This window comes from Meles meles, chromosome 18 (genome assembly GCF_922984935.1).
Source record: "Meles meles chromosome 18, mMelMel3.1 paternal haplotype, whole genome shotgun sequence".
Classification (NCBI taxonomy): domain Eukaryota; kingdom Metazoa; phylum Chordata; class Mammalia; order Carnivora; family Mustelidae; genus Meles; species Meles meles.
Window position 1 is genome coordinate 8,394,009 of NC_060083.1, and position 12,045 is coordinate 8,406,053.

Here is a 12,045-nt window from a genome sequence, read left to right on the forward strand (position 1 = left end):
ATAAGCACATGAACAGATGTCCAGTACTATTGGTCACTGGGGAAATGCAAAGTGAATCCACAATCAGATACCACTACTGCCACGTTAGAATGGATTAAAAAATATTTTAAAGATAAGGCTAATTCTTAGCAAAGATGTGAGACAATTGGAACTCATACCTATTGGAAGGAATGTAAAATATTGCAACCAGTTTGAAAATAGGCAATTTCTTAAAATGTTAAAATTTTACCTTATGATCCATTCACTCACTCACTTGCCCAAAAGAAGTGGAAGCATATACCTGTGCAAAGACTTGTACGTGAATGTTCGCAGCAGATTTATGTGTAACAGCCCAAAAGAACTGGAAAAAAAACAAATGTCCATCATAGGTAAATGGAAAAATTATGGTAAATCCTTACAATGGAATATCATTTAGCAACAAAAATGAATGAACTTTTGATACATGTAGCAGCATGAGCGAACCTCAAAATAACTCTACTGAGAAAATCCAAACTGTGGCTAAAAAAGAAATAATTTAGTCTCTGTCCCTGGTTCCTGGCACAGAAACTCCTAAAACCTGAGCGAGTAGGAGTGTCTTTTGCTTTTCATCATGAGCCCCTTTTGATCACACCTGAGTTTATGCTAGTGAGATGGGCGTGGTTACCAGAAAGACCACTTGGTTAAAGAATCGAAACTTTCAGACCCACCTACCAGCCTCTAGGAAGGGGCGTCTCAGAAATGAAGCTCTATAAAAACTCTTGAATGATGGGATTGGAGGAGATTTCTGGTTGGTGAACAGGTGGAGGTGCTGGGAGGGTGGTACACCTGCAGAGAGCGTGCAAGCTTGTCGACCCCTCCCCCACACACTGTCCTACGCATCTCTTCCATTTGGCTGTTCCTGAGTTGTGTGCTTTATAATTAACTGGTAAATGCCTTTCTGAGTTCTGTGAGCCTTTCTAGCAAATTATCGAAGCTTAGGAAGGTCTTATGAGAATTCCATATATATATATATATATATATATGTGTGTGTACATATATATATATATAGTTGGTCAGTACGGAACCTTGGGATTTGTGACTGGCATCTAAAGTGGAGGCCAATCTTGTGGGGCCAAGCCCTACAACTGTGGTGTCTGTGCTCATGTCAGGTAGTTGACGTCAGAATTGAATTGACTTACTGAACAACCACTTGGTGTCCCGAGAATTGGATCCTTGATTACTGGTTTTGGAAAACACCCCAGAAGGAAGAAAATTAAAGAGGACATACTGTATGATTCCATTTATTCAAAATTCTAGAAAATGAAAACTAATGCATAGTGACAGAAAGTAAATCAGTGGTTGCCTGAAGGCAGGGGATGGGTGGGAGGAAGGGATTAAGAAGGGGCACAGGAAATTTGGGAAAATGATAGATATGTTCATTACCATGATTGTGATGATGTATTTTCATACGTATACATGTATGGCAAAACTTCACAAATCATATCCTTCACATATGTATACTTACAGTGTACTATCTCAAATATAACTCAATGAAGCTGTAAAAAACTTTTTAACCAACTGAACTTTAGACCTGTTTCCCCTGACCTATATATCTAAACCTGTACCAATACCATGCAACCATAGCTTTATGATACATTTTTATCTCATGTCAGGAAGTAACCCAGCCCCACCTCTGCCCACCCACTTCTTTTTTTGAAAATTTTTTCCACTTTTTTTCCCCATTTATTTTTCTTAAAGGGTGTCCCAGATAGTTCCTTGGTCTTTTCTATACCATTTAGAACACCTTAGCAAGCTCCTTTTATATCTGTTGGGATGTTTCTTGGAATTGCATTGCATCTCCATCAAATTTAGTGAGGTTTCATCTCATACTTTTATCTAGTTCTTCAGGCATGGTTTTCTTTAGTTGTTATTGTTTTTAGTGTATTTATAATGGTTGACTTAAAGTTTTTGTCTAGTAAGTGCAGCACCCGAGCTTCCTAAGGGGCAGCCAATATTGGCTGTTTTATTTCTCATGTATGGGCCATTCTCCGCTGTTTCTTTGAGGGTCATCATTTCTCATTGAAAACGGGGCATTTTAAATCTGGAAATCAAATTCTTACCTCCATCCCAGAGTTTGTTGTTGGTTCTCTTTGTTGTTGTTGGTCCTGCTCTTTGTGCAGTGAGTTTCCCGGATGAACTTTGTGACAAGCCTGGGCTATTTGTAGTGCATGGTAAGGAAGTCTGTTCGATTAACTTGGTGGTCAGCTAAAGATTCGATAGAGCTGGGGCGCCTGGGTGGCTCAGTGGGTTAAAGCCTCTGCCTTCGGCTCAGGTCATGATCTCAGGGTCCTGGGATCGAGCCCCGCATGGGGAGCCTGCTTCCTCCTCTCTCTCTGCCTGCCTCTCTGCCTGCTTGTGATTTCTCTCTGTCAAATAAATAAAACATGAAAAAAAAAGATTCAATAGAGCTTTCCTTACATGCCTGAAAACACTAAGTATCCCACCCTTAGCCAGAGGGCTATGGGTATGTGTTCAGTGACATCCTCGGTGCTCTGACAGTTTACAACACTACCTTTTCCACTTCCTGCTCGAGAAGATCCTCAAGGTCAGTCAGAGGTGAAAGATGAGGGCCCTATGGGGCCTTCATTGGGTGTTCACACAGCACTGCACACATGCACAGTCTTCTAGTTTACCAGGTATGTGTCTGAACTTTTCAAAACCCCTTACAGATAATTCATTCCCCAGATTTTTTTCTTTCACCTGTTTTGGCCGGCCTTTTGTCTGCCCACACTGGGACAGATGCCCCAGGCATCTGCTGTTAAGTAATCCCTCCTGATGCTTTCAACAAGGGACCTGGGCAATCTGTCAGCCAAGGGAGTGGGGCTTTTCTAGGGAGCGACCTGATGAATTAAATAGTGACAGTTCTCCGGGTGGGGCACTTTGGGGTTCCCCAAACCCATTCTGCCTCCCTTAGTGTCTGTAAGGTTGCTGGTTTTCAAGTCTACCTCCGAGCTAGGGACAGGGCGATAGGAACAAGGCAAGCTAAAGATGACGGAAAGCCTGCTGTTGTCACTGACAGTTGGATCCTTTTCTTGAATAAATGCTCACCAGGTTGTCACCATCCAAAGATTAACCTTTGGTTAATTTCCAGAGTTCTGAAAAAAAGTTGATTTGGATGGTCTGTGGGTTTTGTTTTTGTTGGTGGGTTTTTTTGGCCAGTGTTCTCGTTGGGTTAATGGGACACATTTTAGGAGGTCTTCACTCTGATTTAGGAAGTGTTTCTCCATGATTTCATTAGAAATGAGTTTGGAGAGAACCTATACCGTTATGATACTTTTTCATCCATGAAAATGGGATACCTTGCTGAATATTTAGTCTGCATAAGTGTCTTTCGATGACATTTTGCAATATTTTGCGTATTGTCTTCCATATGCTTTCTATTAATTCTTATGTTTATGCTGGTGTCGTAAATTTTTTTCTAAGATATGCCTTTTGTTAGTTGCTGGGATACGGCGACAGAGTCCATTTTTTTGTGCAGTGATCCTGTACCCAGACACCTATTCTTGTTTGGATTAATCTCTCTGTGTCTTCTTTTTAGTTTTGTATGTCAATAATGTTGTAATCTGTGAATTTTTTCTTCCTTGACCGTGACTTTACATTGTGCCGTTGTTGTTATCCCAATGTTCTGGTGATGACCTCTAATACAATGGTGAATAGAAGTGGTAACGTTGCCCGTGCTTGTCTTGTACTGGATTCTTTGTTCCAATCCAGATGTTTTTTATGCCAAATTGACTGCTCTTGGCAACATCCCTCGGCTCAGTTACTGTTCTTTCAAAAACAGCTTTATTGAGATAAAATGCACATACTAGACAACTCACCCATTTAAAATATGCGATCAGATGGATTTTTGCATATTCAGCATGGGGCAACCATCACTAGAATCAACATTTTCATCTCCCCAGAAAGAAACACCATACCCTTCAACAGTCACCGACCCCCTCCCCCCGCTGCATCTCCCCAACTACCCCCAACCCAAGCAACTACTAATTTACTTTCTTTCTCTATGGATTTGCCCATTCTGGATATTTCATAATAAATGGAACCATACACTATGTGGTTCCTTGTGACCGGCTTCTTTCCCTGAGTAGTTCTCCAAGATACCAACATAGGTTGGTCCTGACTTCGCGCCCCCTTACAAGAACAGCCAACATCTATTTAAGAACAAGACATCACTGAGAGCATCCTAGAACATGGGGTGAGGCTGAGGCACCCCCTGCGCCTCAGAGGCAAAGACACACTTAGAATGAAGTCTTTAGGGTTCATCTCCATTGTAACTTGTGCCTGATTTTAAAGAGGATACTTTCAGTATTTCCTCACTGCAACCTTCTATTCTAGGTATTTGATAGACGCCCTATTTCAGGTTAAGGAATTTCTGTTCCTAGTTTTCTAAAGGTTTTTCTTTCTTTTCCTTTTCCCATAAATTGAGGACTTTACCAAATGCCTTCTCAGCATCCAACCAGGTAATTACATGACGTTTCTCCTTTTTCACCGGTACCATGAAGAATGACAGCATAGAATTTTCTAACATCCCATTACCCTTACGTTCCTGGGATAAACCCAAGGGGCCATAATGTATAATCTTTTTGATCTCTGAATATCTCTACATCTAGATTCACAAATAAATTGGCCTAGAATCTTTCTCTTCTTCTCCTATCTTGCTTGAATTTGAATATCTAGCTTATGGTGTTCTCATGGAGTGAGCTGTGGACCTTTCCTTCTTCAGTTGTCTGAAGGATTTCCCACATGTTTGGAATGATCGGTTCCTTGGAAGTCAGCTGGGATTGTCTTTGAGAAAAGATTTTAAATTGCCACTTTAGTGGTTTCTTAAAAAATTTTTAAAGGTTTTCTTTATTTAATTATTTTAGAAAGAGAAAGCTCAAGTAGGAGGAGGGGCAGAGAGAGAATCTTAAGGAGACTCCATGCCCGGTGTGCTCAGTGAAGAGGCGGGTTCGGGGGCTCCATCTCAGGACCCCAAGATCACAACCTGAGCCAAAACCAAGAGTTGGTGCCCAACTGACTGAGCCAGCCAGGCACCCCAGTTTCTTCAACATTTTATCGTTGTGGGATTGTAGGCATTCCGTTTCTTCTTGAGTTGGCTTTATTAAGATATTTTTTCCTAGGGGGGGAAGATCCCCTTTCATCTTAAGTTTTAAAATGCATCATCATGAAGTTGTTCGTTGTATTATTTTATTTTCATAATCTTCTCTGTATCTGTAGTTACATCTCCTTCTTCATTCCTTAAATTATTTGCTTGTATTTTCTTTTTTTTTTTAAGATTTTATTTATTTATTTGACAGACAGAGATCACAAGTAGGGAGAGAGGCAGGCAGAGAGAGAGAGAGAGGAGGAAGCAGGCTCCCCGCCAAGCAGAGAGCCCGATGTGGGGCTCGATCCCAGGACCCTGGGATCATGACCTGAACGAAAGGCAGAGGCTTTAACCCACTGAGCCACCCAGGCGCCCCTGCTTGTATTTTCTATTTCTCTTCTGTCTTGACAGATATGTGTTTTTCTTTTTCTTTTTTTTTTTTTTTAAGATTTTATTTATTTATCTGACAGAGAGAGATCACAAGTAGACAGAGAGGCAGGCAGAGAGAGAGAGGGGGAAGCAGGCTCCCCATGGAGCGGAGAGCCCGATGTGGGGCTCCATCCCAGGACCCTGAGACCATGACCCGAGCCGAAGGCAGCGGCCTAACCCACTGAGCCACCCAAGGAACATCTCTTGGCTTTATTTGATTCCCTCTGTTGAATATTTGCTTTCTAGTTTGTTGATTTGGCTCTTATTTTCTTATCTCTTTCTTTTGGAGGGTGGAGTGGAGTCCTCTTTTTTTACTTTCTAAAATTAGGCACTTAACTAAATTTCCAGGCTTTGTTCTTTTCTCAGATTTGCATTTAGGGAGCTATACGTTTCCTTCTAGCTACTACTTTCCTTGAATCCCGCAACTTTTGATATGTACTATTTTCATTACTGTTCAGCCCTAAATATTTTCTTTAAATATTTTATTTATTTGACAGAGAGAAATCACAACTAGGCAGAGAGAGAGGAGGAAGCAGGCTCCCTGCGGAGCAGAGAGCCCGATGTGGGGCTCGATCTCAGGACCCTGGGATCATGACCCGAGCCGAAGGTAGAGGCTTTAACCCACTGAGCCACCCAGGTGCCCCCCTAAATATTTTTTTTTTAAATTTCCCATTGTGATTTTTTAATTTGAGCCAGGGGCTATCCAGAAGTGTCAAGTTTCTTGGTAATTTTTAAGTTCTTTTTTTGACATTTAATGTAATGGCACTGTGGTCAGGAATGTAGTCTCTATGACATCAGTTCTTTGAAATTTGTTAAGACTTACTTTATGATGTCGGACATGATTCATTTCTGTTGTCGCATGTGTGCTTGAGATGAGCATGGTGTTTTCCAGTTATAGGGTGTAGGGTTTGATGTTCATCAAGTTCAGTTTAATTGGTTTTGTTCAAGTTTTCTATGGGTTTACTACATTCTGTATTTTGAAGGATTAACCCTTCAGAGAGGATTGTTTGAAGCTGTCACAATGAAAGTCGATTTCTCAACTTCTTCATGTAGCTCTGTTAATCGTTGCTTATATATAATATTTGGATTCTTTTTTCCCCAAATATTTTATTTATTTATTTGACAGGGAGAGAGAGATCACAAGTAGGCAGAGAGGCAGGCAGAGAGGGGGAAGCAGGCTCCCCGCTGAGCAGAGAGCCGGATGCGGGGCTCGATCCCTGGATCCTGAGATCACGACCTGAGCCGAAGGCAGGGCCACCCAGACGCTCCTATATTATTTAGATTCTTAAAAATTGCTTTTAAGTTTAGATTTTTTTCTGTCTTTTGGTGAATTAAATGTCTATCTCTCTACAACGACTATATCTCTAATAACACTTATGTCTATTTTAATGTGAAATTAACACAACCAACCACCTTTATTTTAGTTAGTATTTGCCGTGTGTTTCTGGTTTCAGCCTTTTACTTTCAACCCTTTTGGGCCTTCGTACCTCAGACTTACTCATAAACCACAACTAATTGGATTTCATTTTATGCAATCCAACAATTTCTGTTAATGGGTCACTTTGTTTCACTGACATTCACTTTGATGATTGACACATTTTAGCTTGTTTCCACCATTTTAGCTTGGTTTCTATCTTTCTCGCCTTTTCTATGTCTCTTTTTCCCTCCTCTCTTGCTGTTTTGGGGTGTGTGACTAGAAGACTACATTCATACACATGAAATTTTTTATGATTGATTCCAAAAGGGGCACCTGGGTGGCTCCATTGGTTAAGCATCTGTCTTTGGTTCAGGTCCTCATCCCAGAGTTCTGGGACTGAGTCCCATGTCAGGTTCCCTGCTCAGCAGAGAGTCTGGTTCTCTCTCTCCCTTTGCCCTCCCTCCTGCTCATGCTTTCTCTCTCTCTTTCTCAAAGAAACAAATAAAATCTTAAAAAAAAAAGATTGATTCCCAGAAATGGAATTTCTAGGTCAAAAAGTTGCATACTGTTCTGAAACTGCATTTTAAACCTCATATTTCATGGACACTTTTCCATGTCACTAAATATTCTTCCATAATATTATTAATTAATTGTTCAAATTTGACTATCACATAGATTAAGCATATTTTAAAACTAATTCTCTGTGTTTACATATTCATGTTCCTTATAAATTTTTCACTGCTTTAAATTATAAGCAAACTCGTGATGAGTACTCTCGCCTACAGTCTTGCATACAAGACTGATTTATTTTTCCTTCAAATAAATTCCTAGAAGTACCATTATTGGATTAAAGAGTACGTGCACTTTAATGTTTCCATACACAACACCAAATTTATACTTACTGTATAGTTTATGAGAAGTGGGTCTCCAAATGTTTGAAAACTGTGGGTAATATAAATTCTTGATCTCCGCCTAGCTGCCAGATGGGAGTTTATATCTCCTCATCTTAATTTACATTTCGCTTAGAGTTGAACACTTTTCATATAGTTATGGCTACTTGTATATATTTGGTGAATTGTCGACTTACCTGCTCAGATCACTCCTCTTTTGGGAATCTAATTTTTTTAATGTAAAAAATACATCTTCTATCAAAGGTGGATTCCTTTGTTACTGCAAACGTTTTGCCCTAGTGTGCCATTTGCCTTTTAATTCAGTGTCTGTGGTCATTTTTCATGTAGAGAAGTTATTTGACTTAAAAATATCCAACTCCATCTTTTCCTTCATAACTTCTGATTTTGGTGTCAGGCTTTATAAGGTCAGTTACAACTCCAACAGTATACACACACTCCCTTTAACCTTCTGACTACCCTTGTTTTATTTTAATTTTTGCACGTGGATCTTTCATTAGTCTGGTTTTTTTTTGTGGTATAGGATTGGAGGTAGAAAGCCACACTTGCTTTTCTCCCCCTTCTGTGGTTAGTTAGTTGTTCTGGTTCATTTATTGGGTAATGGATCCAGTGGACCCTATCTTCTTTAGCACGTATTAAATTCATTCAGGCACTTGTGTTTGTTTCTGATAGATCAGTTTGGCCCCACTGATGTTACAGCTTACATGTATAGTGCCATTGGGATTTTATAGAACTCTGTGATTTCAGAAAACCTTCGTATCTCAGATGGCAACTTCTCTCATTACGAAACCTTTGGAAAGGTTTCTTGGCTATTCTCACACAGCATTTTTTTTTTTTATCATATAAAGTAAAATCATTTTGTCAATCTCCTTCCCTCTCCCCAAAGCCTTATGTGACTTTTATTCGAAACTGTATTACATTCGTATACTCAACTGGGAAGAATGGATGTCTTTGATAATATCATTTTCCCATTTAAGAACATAAGGTGTTTTTCCATTTATGAAAGGCTTTTTTTTTAATCCCCTAATAAAATTCATAGGTTCTTTTTAAAAAACATGTTATTTATTTATTTGAGACAGAGAGAGAGAGAAAGAGAGAGAGAACATGAGTAGGAGGGAGGGGCAGAGGGAGAGGGAGAAGCAGACTTCCTGCTGAGCAGGGAGCCTGATGCAGGGGTCGATCCCAGGACCTTGAAATCATGACCTGAGCTGAAGGCAGACGTTTAACCGACAAAGCCAACCAGGTGCCCCCGAATTTGTTTATCTTATTCATTTTTTGACTCTTACTTATTTCCCTTGACTTTCAGAATATTATTGATACCACCCATGGAGTGACATCCTTGTTTTTCTCATTTTCACAGGAATGTCTTTGCTGTTAAGGATGGTCTTTGCTCTCCGTTCCACTCACTAGATATCATACTGTTTGTTGGACTGAGATCGACACATTTGTCATCTTGACAAAGTCTTTCTCTCCCCAGTCACTATGCGTTTTCATCAGGGTGCATCTTATTAGGGTCATTATATGGCTTTTCTCCTGTGTCCCATTCGTATGATGAACAACATTCATAAACTTTTAATGCTGGCCCTCCTTCCATAAACGAAGTGTCTCCGGAGCCAGTGGGAACAAATTAGCTCACATTAACAGAAATAACTCAGGTCTCACTGGTGCGGCTCCCACCTGTGTAATATAAAACAGATGTCACAGACTGGAACTCAGTAGGGTCATGTCTGGTTTGGCCTGCCAGGGGTTTTCAAAGATCGAATTAGCAGCCAGCATTTAAAAATCAAGAGATTTCAGATTAATAATTCCAATTTCTGATCTCTCTTTAAAAATTATAAAATCTTGACCACACCAGTCCTGCATCCCACATGCCCACAGCGGGCTGTAGCTGCCCCCCTCGGTGTGTGTGTGTTGTGTGGGGGCGGGAGACAGGCTCCTTCAGCTTATTTGCATGCTTTCCACACCCTGTTTTCTCCATATTCCATTGTTTCCTAGACATCAAGGTCAAGGTTCCATTGCCCGTTTTGCATTCGTGCAGTTGTTTTTCTGATAACGGGATTAGGCGAAGGTGAAATATTTCTTGTAATCATGTCTCTAGCAAATGTGGAAAAAAGACAGGAAGCCAAGAGGGTTATGGGCTTGAAGAGAAATGGGAGCAAACATATATATATATATATATGAAGAATATTCCTGTATGTTTAATATGCAAAATGTGTCTCTTGGAAGAACACAGTGTAAGATGCCACCAGAAAAGAAATCATAAGAATACTGTGTATAGGGAAAGAAAATCTTACTGAACTGGGGAAAATAAAAGAGGGAAATTTGGGGGGTTTGTTTCAGGAGGCACGGAGTATAAACAATGCCGTCATGTGATGCCCTCATTTGGGAAATGAATACCTTCTCGCCATAAGCTTGACCTCTTGGCTCTCAGAGACACTCGAACTTCTGGCCCCTGTGCCAGTCTTCCAGCTTCTTCCAAAGCTTCCTTCACTGTGTGCTTCTCCCCAACCCTCTGCCCTGGCTCTTCTCCTGCTGTGTCCAGGTTGGAAGACCCCAATGGAAGCAGCTCCTTGTGAGGGAATTTCTTTCCCCATCAGACCCAGATGCTAAGCTGTGAGACTGGCCGGGTATAGTGGTCACAGGCCCATTGGTTGCAACACCAAAGGACAGGCTTGGAAGGAGAGGGGGTAAGGGTCGGCCCCATGTCCACCAGCTGTTCCCCAAACATCCCATCTAAATTTTAAGATGGCGGTCGATCAGTCAGAGCGTCAGCCTCTCCTATGTTGACCTTCTAGAACTTCCACTGGAGGCCACTCCTTCTGGTCCACCTACAAACCCCTCTACACAGGCCCGTAAATTTTGACAAGCGGTGCTTTGGGCAAACCAGTCCATCTGCGGCATCGAGTATGTCCAAAGTCCTCTAGGCTCCCCCAGGATGTTGGCGTCCCTTGAACAAACCTTACGTTGTTGTGGCATATTACAGTTTTCACTAAAGGCTGAACACGGTTTGTGTTTATTTTACTTCAGATTTTTATATCGGTATCGTGGAGAAGAGTGGTCTATAGTTTCCTTTTTAGGTTTTAATAACAGAAAACGAAAGGAGAAGTTTTTCAAATGTTTGTAAGATTTGGAACATTTTTTTTTCCTCTTTAAAGCTTATACATGGATACAGTTTTCGAATTACCAAAAAAAGTTGCAGAGAGAGTTCCCATAAAAGTTTCAACCAGGTTCCCTAGATATTAGGATAGAACATAACATAGTATGATTATTGAAATCAGGAAATTAATATTGATACAGTACTATTAATGAATCTATAGAATTTATTCAAATGTTGCTGATGGTCCCACTAATTTCCTTTTTCTTGGTCCAGGATCCAGTCCAGAATCTCTCATTGCATTTTATTTTTTTTTAAGATTTTTTAAAATTTTTTTCTTTATGGGACAGACAGAGATCACAAGTAGGAAGAGAGGCAGTCAGAGAGAGAGAGAGAGAGAGAGAGAGGAAGGGAAGCAGGCTCCCTGCTGAGCAGAGAGCCCGATTCGGGGCTCGATCCCAGGACCCTGGGATCATGACCTGAGCCAAAGGCAGAGGCTTAACCCACTGAGCCACCCAGGCACCCCTCATTGCATTTTATTGTTGTGTGACACTGTTCCTCGTCTTCTGCGTCCTGACCTTGGTGCCGTTGGAAGATTTTGAAGAATGTCCCTCAATTTGGTTTAGTCTGATGTTTTCTTATGGTTAGATTGAGGTAAGGCAGTTTTTAAAAAAAGATTTACTTATTTAAGAGAGAGAGAGAGAGAGAGCATGCGCACATGTGCGGGGAGGGGCAGAGGGAGAGGGACAAGCAGCAGGGAACCCAACGATGCAGGGCTCAATCCCATGACCCTGAAATCATGACCCAGGAGATCATGACCCGAGTGGAAATCAAGAGTTGGACGCTTACCCAACTGAGTTACCCAGGTGCCCCAGGGTTAAGGCACTTTTGACCAGAATGCCGTGGAAATCAAGCACATCCAATCATGAGGTAAATGATGTTGGTGATGCTTTGCTATGATACCGTCAATATTTTCACTTGGTTAAGGTATATTTCTCCCTGGTCTCTATGTTATCAGGTTACCATTCTTCCCTTTGTAGCGAACATGTGTCTCACGGGGAGCTACTTGAAGTCTAAGCGAATAACCCACTCA